This window comes from Sus scrofa, chromosome 8, assembly GCF_054392235.1.
Source record: "Sus scrofa isolate SSC_HxYL_T2T_F1_AM1 chromosome 8, Sscrofa_HxYL_maternal_Yorkshire_Landrace_v2.0, whole genome shotgun sequence".
NCBI classification, from domain to species: Eukaryota; Metazoa; Chordata; class Mammalia; order Artiodactyla; family Suidae; genus Sus; species Sus scrofa.
This window is the reverse complement of record NC_139390.1, coordinates 38,571,773-38,583,800: the sequence shown is the minus strand read 5'-3', so window position 1 is coordinate 38,583,800 and position 12,028 is coordinate 38,571,773. Positions and strand designations below refer to the sequence as shown.

General features: G+C 39.4%; 1 protein-coding gene across 25 annotated transcripts in view; it reads left to right on the top strand.

The window, feature by feature from the left end:
* The window catches only part of FRYL (FRY like transcription coactivator), a 351,368-nt gene that overhangs the window by 92,937 nt on the left and 246,403 nt on the right, over nucleotides 1-12,028 (top strand). For all 25 annotated transcript variants that reach the window (XR_014812414.1, XR_014812413.1, XR_014812412.1 and 22 more), the window contains exon 2: nucleotides 673-848. The gene's annotated coding sequence lies outside the window, so the exon portion shown is untranslated. The remainder of the gene's footprint in view (nucleotides 1-672; nucleotides 849-12,028) is intronic.

Below are 12,028 nucleotides of genomic sequence, written 5' to 3'. Positions count from 1 at the left end.
AATGTCAGATCCTTAACCTGCTGATCGAGGCCAGAGATCGAACCCATGTCCTCATGGTTCCTGGTCGGATTCATTTCCGCTGAGCCACAATGGGAACTCCTTAATTTTTTAGATATTGACACTACCTCAGCAATGGATAGTACTCATTTCTTGGGGTGCCTTGGGGTACCTTTTGAAAAATGGTAGTTCTAGGGTCATTACCCCAAATTCCATAAGCTATGTATCTTCAAGTATTATAGAAGAACTCTTAGGATGATGGCCCTTGGGTCACCAAAAACCAGATAATTATGTTTAGATGGTGAGGAAATTCATAATATGCTTGAGACAGATGTTACGAATGGTGAAAAATATTTAAATTTTAAATATTTTAATTTAAAAATATTAAATATTTTAAAGAATATTTAAACTAGAACCTTTAGAAGACAAATTCTCATTTTCCTGTTTTTTCTCTCCAGATATTTTCTTTCCTATTACAGTTGAGATTTTTTTTTTTTTTTAATAAGTAAGCTCTTCTTGGCCAAATTTTCTATTATAAAAACTAATTTCAATAATGGTAGATGTTTTATGAAAACTGCTGCAGTGTTACAACTTTTATTTTAAACATGGCTGTTACTAATAACCAACCATATATAGATATATATATGTATTTCTCTTTTTTCCTTTGTCTTCCAGATTTTAACATTCCGTATTCCGCTTGGTACATGGTGAATCACTACTGCTCTGCACCAGGGTGCCCACTTGAGTGCCTATAAAGTACAAGCTCCAGATCGGAAGAGCTTCTAGATGGATCCTTTCCAAATTTGGTATCTTTTCTACAAACTCTGTGCCTCAACAACCCTTTCTAAGTGGTAAGTGATGTGATACATACCTTTTTTTTTTTTTTTTTTTTTTCAGGGCTGCACCCGAGGCACATGAAGGTTCCCAGGCTAGGGGTTGAATTTGGAGTTGCAGCTGCCAGTCTACACCACAGCCACAGCAACGTGGGATCTGAGCCTCATCTGTGACCTACACCACAGCTCACGGTAACGCCGGATCCTTAATCCACTGAGCGAAGAGGCCGGGAATCAAACTTGCAACCTCATGAATACTAGTCAGATTTGTTTCTGCTGTGCCCCTACTAAAACTCCCAATACATACTTTTTAAAAGGCGTAATAACATTTGTAAAACAATTTTTGTTTGGATTGCCTTCCCCCTTTTTGTGCTGCCTTCTCTTTTTACACATGAATAATAACTACTCTTCGTGTGTGTGCAGTAATTAAAAAAAATTGCATCTAAGAATAACAGCAACATCAGGTTTTTGGAGACTTCCAAATATTTTTCCATGTCATAATCTGGGTATAGTATAATACGTAATGTTTATAAAGAAGAAATGTAAAAATACGTAACCAGCTTTATGTGTGTATTTTATATGCTCTGTATTATATATTGATTTTTGTAAATTTCATTTTTCTTTTGAGATGCAAATGGCACTTATTGATGTCACAAGATTATAGTTTATATTTACTTCATTAGAGATTTTTACTCCAAGTGTTTTTTAATAATGGTTTAAATTTATGTATATATTTACTGCTATAGGTGATTATGACTTTCAGTGGTTGTTACAATAGGTGAACTTGTTTTAAAACTAAGCTTACATGATCTGGTGTCATCGTGAGCTGTGGTACAGGTTGCAGTCGCATCTCGGAATCCCTTGTTGTTGTTGTTTTGTAGGCTCGAAGCTGTAGCTCTGATTTGACCCCTAGCCTGGGAACTTGCATATGCCACTGGTGTGGGCCTAAAAAGCTGGGGAAGGTGGCGGTGGGGGGTGGGGGTGGGGACAGAAAAAAATGAAACCAAGCTTACTAAAAGTAGTTTGATTTAGGAAGAAAGCTGTTTGTGGAATGATGCAATTTTGTGTTTAAGAAATGAAAAAAGCTGTGAAAACAAAAAGAGTAATCTCACTGCTGAACTTGAACTTGCATGGTTAGCGAATTATAAATGTTAGTATTTTGTAACTTGTTATTGGTTCTCTTTTTGTTCTGCCAGAGCCACCGACTCCAACTTTAGGTCTGTAAGGCTGAGATAGTTTATCCTGTTGCTATCTTTTCCTACCTATATAGGTATTTTGAGTCCTTTGGGTCAAGAACATTCTTTTTTGGAGTTCCTGTCATGGCTCGGCAGTTAACGAATCTGACTAGCATCCATGAGGATGCAGGTTCGATCCCTGGCCTTACTGAAGGATCTGGTGTTGCCATGAGCTGTGGTGTAGGTTGCAGACATGGCTCAGATCGGGCATTGCTGTGGCTGTGGTGTAGGCCTTCAGCTGCAGCTCTGATTCGACCCCTAGCCTAGGAACCTTCATGTGACATGGGTGCGGCCCTAAAAAGCAAAACAAACCCCAAAAAACAAAAAAAAATCGCTTTTGTAATAATTGTTAATGATGTGCACATTTATGGAATTGATGGGTGTATAATCCCAGCTTTTCTTTTTATAGCATGGCACTGTATGTGCCTTTTCAAGCATTTTTTAGAAGCATAGGTGCTAGTTAACCAATACGTTTCTTGAACATCTCTGAGATTTACTCAAAAACATTTTTAGGGTGGCTCAGAGGAGTAAAATTGACCAGAACAAGTTGCTGATATAGGAAATCTTTAAAAGAAAATCACTGAGGTAAAATATTGAAGACTCATTTTCGAGTATCACTCAATGAATAGTTACCAAACACCTGCTAATTGTGAATGAATATATCCAGTGACATTTAACATTGTAAAGAGTGAAGTCACTAAATGGAAACCAAGGCATTAGATGAAGATGCAAGGCAGGGCAGTTGAGTGAAGAATGGGATATATTTAGCTCTAATTCTAGTCATTAATTGTGCATTGTTCTTGAGTGCAAGTTATTTAGTCTTGGTAGACCTTGGTTTTTCTCATCTATGAAATGAGTCAATTAACTAAATGATTTATTAGGTTTTTTTGGTGCTTTCATACACCTAACTTTATGCCTGTAATGAACAAATTTTTAGGTTTTTGTTTTTTTTGAGGATACCTTTTCTTCCCTATACTATATGATAGAGGTATTTTTAGACCTCTTTCTTTGAATTGTAGGGTTAAAATAAGGTTCCCGCTAAAAGAACTTTTTCAGTTCATCATTTTCTTTTGAAGGTGGTCTTTCTTTTTATTCCTTCTATTTTTCTTTACACATTCTTATCTTTCTCTTCTCTTGACCTCTAGGATTTTCCTTCATTTGACTCTTTGTTCCTTTTCCATCTCTTGTATTTTATCAGTGGCTCTCATCATGGTTCCTTGACTTGTCTAGCATCCATTGTTCTCACTTAGTAATTTTCCAGGCTCACTACATCTTAGACAAATGATTCTCATCCTGGGACAGATACCTTCTAAAATGAGGGTGTGATTCTTTGGCAGATAGCTGAAACTAACTGGTAAACCAGCATTATTGGTTTACCAGGTTTGGAGCCCCAAAGTTTCACTCCCTGTCTTGTCTTGCATTGAACCTCATTATCACTTGGAACAGTTAGATTTCTGAGGTCTTGGAAAGTCTCATTGCATGATCATAACCCTCTGTCATCTCATACTTGAAAATCTATTCTTTGTCTTTATTATGACTTGTCGTTAGTTTCTTGATACTTCCTTGTCTTTATAATTAAGTTAGCTATTTCATAGTCTCATTAGCTTTTTACTCACCCAAACCCCATGAGCATATTTGCAGCAGCATCTTTTGTGCTGTTGCCATTAACGTTCTAAGGAACCTGTTCAAGTCTCAAACTCAAGTTAATGTGCCATCTCTCTCTCTCTCTGTTTCTCCTAGTTCTAGCTGCTAGATGCAATTGGAAAAAGTCATACAAAGGTTTCTACTAAGCAGTCATTTACTTGATCTCTAAACAGGTTCTCTCTCTCTTTTTTTTTTTTTGGTCAAGCCCACAGCATGCAGAAGTTCCCAGGCCAGGTATCAAACCTACTTCACAGCGGTGACCTGAGCCATAGCAGTGACAATGCTGGATCCTTAACCCGCTGGGCCACCAGGGAACTCCTACACTGGTTTGTTTCAAAGTTGGTTTCTTACCTTTCCTTTGAAAGACCCCAAACCTTGTTAACTTGCCTTTTTGGAACTATCTAGAATACTCCCTGACCTCTTCTTCTTTTTACTTCAGATTTTTTCTGTTTCTGTGTCTGATGAAGAAATGTTATATGCCTTATTTAAAAATTTTATTATGGAAACTATAAGACATACCAAAGTAAAGAGACTACTGTAATGAAACCCCTTGTATTCATTGCTCATTGCCATGTCATGGCCAAATTGTCTGTCTTTTACTGATTTATTTCCTGGTCCTATATTATTATTTTAAAGAAAATCCTAGGTATCATATAATTTATTTGTAGGAGTTCCCATCATGGCACAGTGGGAACAAATCCAACTAGGAACCATGAGCTTGCAGGTTCGATCCCTGTCCTCACTCAGTGGGTTAAGGATGCGGCATTGCTGTGGTGTAGGCCGGTGGCTATAGCTCCGATTAGACTCCGAGCCTGAGAACCTCCATATGCTGTTGGTGCAGCCCTAAAAGGACAAAAGACAAAAAAAGAAAATAATAATAATTTATTTGCATTTCAATATGTATCCTTTAGTATAAATCCTTTAAAATGATACATCACCACCATATAATTATCAGCTTTAAAAAATTCCAATGAAAGTGTTAATTTTAATTTTTTCATATATTTTTAAAAGCAGTTTTCTTTTTTCTTTTGTCTTTTTGCCTTTTCTAGGGCCGCACCCTTGGCATATGTAGATTCCCAGGCTAGGGGTCCAATTGGAGCTGTAGCCACCAGCCTACACCAGAGCCACAGCAACTCGGGATCCGAGCCACGTCTGCAACCTACACCACAGCTCACTCCTAAAAGCAGTTTTCTTGATTCTATGAGGATCTAGATAAATTCTCCTCCCATTGCAGTTGGTTGTTTTTTTTCCCTAAGGTTTCAACCTCTTCTCTTTTTGTCTTTAAAATTTATTTGTTGAACAATTTGGATCTTTGTTTTGTAGATGGTGGATGTTTCTGATTACATCCCTGTGACGTGTTTAAACATACTCATCTGATCTTTGTATTTTTTGTTAGTTGGTAGTTGGCTCTAGAGACCTCAGATTCAAGTTTGAATTGAATCTTTGTCTTTTGGCAAGTATCCGTCTAGTGCACATGATGCCTAGTGGTCTCTCTCTTTCAACAATGACTAGTTGCCATTTGTGCTCAATGCTTTGGATCAGGGGTTGGCAAACTTTTTAAGTAAGGTCACAGATAGTATATATTCTAGGCCATATAGACCATCTGGTCTCTGCTGCAGCTACTAAACTCTGCAATTGTAATGAGAAAGCTGCCATGGACACAATGTGAATGAATGGGCATTCTGTGTTCAATACAACTTTGATTTACAAAAACAGGTGATGGGCTTCCTGTTTGAGGTCTATTAAATCATTACGATTTACAAAATAGTGATTGTATTATAGGAGTTCCCGTCGTGGCACAGTGGTTAATGAATCCAACTAGGAGCCATGAGGTTGTGGGTTCGATCCCTAGCCTCGCTCAGTGGGTTAAGGATCTGGTGTTGCCGTGAGCTGTGGTGTAGGTCGCAGACGTGGCTCAGATCCCGCGTTGCTGTGGCTCTGGCGTAGGCCGGCGGCTACAGCTCCGATTCGACCCCTAGCCTGGGAACCTCCACATGCTGCGGGAGCAGCCCAAGAAATGGCAAATAAATAAATAAATAAATAAATAAAAATACTATAACTTCACTGTTCATTTTTTAAGTACTGTGTTCTATGAAGAGAAGCTGTTCCGTGTGTACTATTTGTTATATGATGATACAGTTTGTATAGGAAGTTTTGGACGAAAGCTTGACAATTTCCCTTGGTTTTACCAGTTTCAAAATAATGATTTAGTTATTTTAACTTTCTCCAACAGTGACTATTTAGGGTCTGCTCTTCTCCTCCTGATTCATTATAGGCTCTTAGACATATTAGATTTTTAAAAAATTCACTATGGTAATTATCCTTATTGATGGCTTAAATTATTTGACCTTTGGCCAGTGGGAGCCTTTTAAAGTTGCTTACCCAATTATTTTGACATGCCTCTTGGAGTTTGTGATAGCTTCTTGATTATTTGGTATGACAGGGAGTTCCAGGTTCATCATGTACATTTCCTCCTACACCTGGTGTCAGCAGTTTCTCTGAGGAGCCCTGCTTCCTCTATTGGGGATTGGAATTTGAAGACCACAGTTTGGGCTCTAGGGATTCTTATTGCTAGTGAGTTGACCATCGTTTCTAGATCTTTTCAGTAGTCAGAACTAGGGAAAAATGAATTTTAGGGTAGAGTACCTCATGAATTCATATTGATTCTTGCACATCAGTTTTAATACTATAAGAATTTTCTTTTTTTTAATTTTATCTTTTTAGGGCCGTACCCGCACCCTTTGGAAGTTCCCAGGCTAGGGGTCTAATTGGGAGCTGTAGCTGCTGGCCTACACCACAGCCCTGGCCATGTCAGATCCAAGCTGCGTCTGCAACCTACACCACAGCTCATGGCAATGCCAGATCCTTAACCCACTGAGGTCTCCAGGACCTCATGGATACTGGTCAGGTTCATTAACTGCTGAGCCATGACGGGAAAAAATACTATAAGAGTTTTTGTTAATCTTTTCTATTCTACCTCTGTATCTTCCTTTCAACTGAGAGCTCTGGTTCTCAATGACACTAAAAATAATACAATTAGAATATTTCATAATCACTCATTTATAGTACCCTCATACACACAGTCTCAGAATAACAATACCAGCGATTCATTTCTGCCTTCTTTTCAGTATTATGTCTCTGAGATTTATTCGTGTTATATGAAACAGTAATCTGTTTTTTTTCTCATTGCTCTGAAATGAAGTGTTCCATTGTGTGAAATATCACACTTTATCCATCCTCCAGTTGGTGGGAGTTTAAGTTGCTTCTAGTTAGGGGCTATTAGGAATTAAGTTACTATGGAAACTCTTGTGCATATCTTTTAGATGGCATGTGCACTTTTTTTTTATACCCAGCCATGTAATCTTTTTTGGACTTGGGGCACGTTTCCCTAGGAATATTTACTCAAAGTCCTGTGCGTATCAGTTATCTATCTATTGCTGTGTAACAACTCACCCCAAAACTTGGTGGCTCACCACAACAAACAATATTATCTCACCGTTGCTGTGGGTCAGTTTCTGTGGGGTACAGCTTAACTGGGTGCTTCTAGTTCAGGGTCTCTCATATAGCTGCAGTCAAAGAGTGCCTGTTGTGGCTCAGAGGATTAAGAATCTGATTAGTATCCATGAGGATGCGGGTTTGATCCCTGACCTTGCTCAGTGGGTTAGGATCTGGCATTGCCGTGAGCTATGGAATAGGTTGCAGATGCAGTTCGGATCCCGTGTTGCTGTGGCTGTGGCATAGGCCGGTGGCTTCACTTCCTATTGGACCCCTAGCCTGGGAATCTCCATATGCTGTGGGTGGGGCCCTAAAAAGACAAAAGACCAAAGAAAAAAAATGCCCTTTTCACCATTTTAAATGTATAGTTTAAATGTACAGTTTTAAATGTATAGTTTAAGTACATTGACATTAAGTATATTGACATTGTGCAGTCACCACCACCATCCATCTCCAGGACCTTTTCCAAGCCAAAATCTCTCCTTCCCTTCCACAGCCCCTGGCAACCACCATTCTACGTTCTGTTTGTATGAATTTGGCTACTCTAGGTACTTCATAAGTGGAAGCATACAGTATTTTTTTCCTTTTGTGAATGGTTTATTTCACTCAGCTCAGTGTCCTCAAGGTTCATCCACATGGCAGCATGTGTCACGATTTCATTCCTTTTTAAAGGCTGAGTAATATTCCATTGCATGTATATACCACATTTTGTTTGCCCATTCATCCATCCATGGACCTTTGTTTCCCCCTTTTGGATATTGTGAATAATACTGATGTGAATATTGGTGTTCTGCTACAGTCTGTTCTTACAAGCCCGTCTTCAAATCCAGTTTATCTAAAAAGGAGGTGCTTATATATAAATACCAGGAAGTGGGGGTCAAGGAGCCCCTTCCAGTGCCTGCCCCTGCACTGTTTAAGTCAGTCTTATTAATTGTTCTCTGTGTGGTTATGGCACAACAGGATATACATCTAAGTTAATTTTTTTTGGCCACGCCTATAGCATGTATAAGGTCCTGGGTCAGGGATTGAACCTGCACCTGGCAGTGACCCAAGCCTCTGCAGTGACAATACCTTATCCTTAATCTGCTGCAGCACAAAGGACCTCATTGTTCTAAAATGTAGTTTTGTTTTACAATCACGTATAATAGTTTCATGTTTCTGAAATCTGATCTGCAAAACAAGGTTTATTCAAAGGAGTCCCTTCTATTTCTGTTTTCTCTGCCTTTTTCTCTTCTCTAGGTAATTATATTCTAAAATCTTTATTCTTCCATTCCATTTTTTTTGATATAAACATGGTTTATATTTGTACCTCTCTTTATACAAATGGTAAAATACTATAGGCCTTGCTTCTTTCACTTTATATATCCTGGAGACTATGATGGAAAAAATAAAAATCATTAAAAAAAAAAAAAAGAAAAAATATCCTGGAGACTATTCCTTAGTGATAAATTACTAATTCATTTTTATAGCTGCATGATATTTCATTGCATTAATTAAAAAACATAGCTGTGAATTCCTGTTGTGGCCCAGTGGATTACAAAGCCGACTAGTATCCTTGCGGACTCAGGTTCAATTCCTGGCCTCACTCAATGGGTTAAGAATCTGGCATTGCATGAGCTGTGGTGTAGAATGCAGATGCAGTTTGCATCCCGGGTTGCTGTGGCCATGGCGTAGGCCTGCAGCTGCAGCTCCATTTCAACCCTTAGCCTTGGGACTTCCATATGCCACAGGTGCAGCTTTAAAAAAAAAAGCAAAAACAAAACAAAACACAAACCCAAAACATAATTTAACCAATTCCCAATTGATGGGCATTTGGGTTGCTTCTAATTTTTTTGTAAATAGTATTGCAATGGAAAACTTTGTGGCTATGTATATTTTATATTTTTTCATTGTATATTTGAGACAGATTCTTAGATGTGGAATTACAGGGTCAAAGAGCAAATGAGTATGCAGTTTTACTAGATATTTCCAGATTTATCCTCATAAGAATTAGGTCTCTTCGTGTTCCCATCAGTAATGTACACGAGTGGCTCTTTACATAACCTTATCAAGAGAATATATTGTCAGACTTTTGGTTTTTTTTTTTGTCCTAATGGAATCTAATTGTAGTGTGAATTTTCATCTGTCATTATGAGTGAGGTTAAATATCTTTTTTTAACTTAAATTTATTTATAGACATCTCAGAACCATTTAAATCAACTACAGATTTTTTTAGACATAATATACCATGTTTATCTTGGTACACATTAGGCTGAGTATCTTTATATGGTTAAGAAGTATTTGAATTTCTTTCTGTTAACTGTCCATCTCTTTAGCTCTTTTTTCTCTGTTTGTTGGTATTTTCTAAGGTCTTTACATATTAAGAATATCAACCTTTGTGCATTTGTTTTCTTCTACCTGCCAGTTAAATTGAAGTATTCACAATCTAATCTGCATTTTTTTTTTTTTTTTTTTTGGTCTTTTTGCCATTTCTAGGGCTGCTCCCATGGCATATGGAGGTTCCCAGGCTAGGGGTCAAATCGGAGCTGTAGCCACCGGCCTATGCCAGAGCCACAGCAACGCGGGATCCAAGCTGCGTCTGAGACCTACACCACAGCTCACGGCACCGCCGGGTCCTTAACCCACTGAGCAAGGCCAGGGATCGAACCCGAAACCTCATGGTTCCTAGTTGGATTTGCTAATCACTGAGCCACTTAGACAGGAACTCCTAATCTGCTTTGTTTTGCTTCGTCCTTTTTCATTGATGTTATATTTATTCTTCTAGCTAAATGATTATTTAGTATTTGATGTCTCCACTTCTACATTGCAAATCTATTCCACTCTTTCTTCGAACTCCATATGCCCCAGCTGGAATTCAACTTTATCTATAGACCCGATGTTCCTATGCTCCCTTTGTCGTGTGGTATTACCAGTTTCCTACTTGGGAACTTGAAGTGATCTTTTGTGGTTTATTTATTATTAATTCAGCAAGTGTTTATTGAGCACCAACCAAGAGCCAGGTCCAGTAAGTAACAAATAGACACAATCCTAGCTCTCAGGGACCAGTCTGAGGCCGGTATAAGTATTAAATATATGTACAAACCCATATCTAAAAGCGTGCTAAGTATTTCAAGAGAGAATTTAAGGGCTGGGACACATCATTAGATGGGAGAAGGTGGGGGTGGGGGGAGCCTTTTGGAGAAAGTGACATTTAAGCTGAGATTTGAAGGCCTGTTGGGATTCACTTGGTGAAAAAATCAGGCTTCCAAATATAGGAAACAGTGTGTGGAAGGATCGTGAGGCAGAGAAGAAGTTGAACTTGTAGGAGGTGCAAAGCCCAGTTTGGCTGGGGAAGGAGGAGGGGGCCATGAGACATGGTCACTCGGGCTCTGGTGGGGTAGTACATTGGCGGGGGTGCAGGTAGAGGTTGCTCAGGAGCCTCGTGGGGAGGCTGCGGTGGTAACTGTGGAAGGTGGTGGTGGCCCATTCATTCACTTGTGAAATTCTTTCAGTTCTACTGTAGTGCTTTGTTTACTCTTGTCATTTTATATCCACTGCTCTAGTTCAGAAAGTAAGCTCTGGACTCTGCCAGTAGGTTTTTACAAATTGATCCCACTCTGTTTTTTGGGTTTTTTTTGTGTGTGTGTTGTTTTGTTTTGTCTTTTAGGGCCACACCTGAGGCACATGGAGGTTCTCAGTCTAGGGGTCAGATCGGAGCTGTGGCCTTTGGCCTTCACTGGAACCATAGCCACACGGGATCTGAGCTGCATCTGCGAACTACACCGAAGCTCATGGCAATGCTGGATCCTTAACCCACTGAGCGAGGCCAGGGATTGACCGGCATCCTCAGGGATCCTAGTCGGGTTCGTTAACCACTGAGCCACGATGGGAACTCTGGTCCCACTCTGAACCCTAGCACATTCCCTCATTGCTGAAAAATGAAAGCCCACCTGAGGTTGAGAGCTTTACCATTTTCTTTAAGCTTCAAGGTTCCTTCTCTGAGACAGCTTTTCTTCTTCCTTCCTTCCTTTCTTGCTGCCTCGCTTCTTTTTTTCTTTTTAGGGCCGCACCTGCCACATACAGAAGTTGCCAGGCTAGGGGTCCAATCGGAGCTACAGCTGCCAGCCCACGCCACAGCCGTAGCAATGCCAGATCCAAGCCGTGCCTGCACTGCACTGCAGCTCAGGGCAATGCCGGATCCTTAACCCACTGAGCAAGGCCAGGGATTGAACCTGCAACCTCATGGATACTAGTTGGGTTCATTTCTGCTGTGCCATAACGGTAACTCCCTAAGACAACTTTTCTTTAGGCAGCCAAGATAGATATTTTGTTACTTCTTTTCTTTAATTAATCTCCACCTCTGTCATGACATCTCTGCCTCTTGAACCCTATCCTCCACTCCCCTGCCTTTTTTTTTTTTTTTTTTATTTCCTCTAAAGTCTCCATTCAGATCCTAACTATTCCTGTAGTCCTTCTTAAATCCCTTCAGCCAGGGTGACTTTTAACCTCTGTTGATAGGTCAGTTCTAAGAGTCATCAGAGCCTGTGTTGTATTAGAAATATTACCGTATTTATTTGGAGTGCAAAGAATTGTGTTTATTTCTTTTTTGTAACTGATAAGGACTCAATAGCTAGTTATTGAATTATAGGCGATTAGGGAGCATTCCATGTGCTAGATCCCTCACCGTCACCTCTTATAAAAGAGGCAGGTCTCAAGTACAAGTTTATAAATATCTTGTATTGAACCTTCCAGGAGTGACCTCATTTAGAGATAGTAACATCTGACTTGGCTTTTGAGACACTCTTTACCGTTCAGTGAATATCAGGTAATACTTAAACTCGCTAC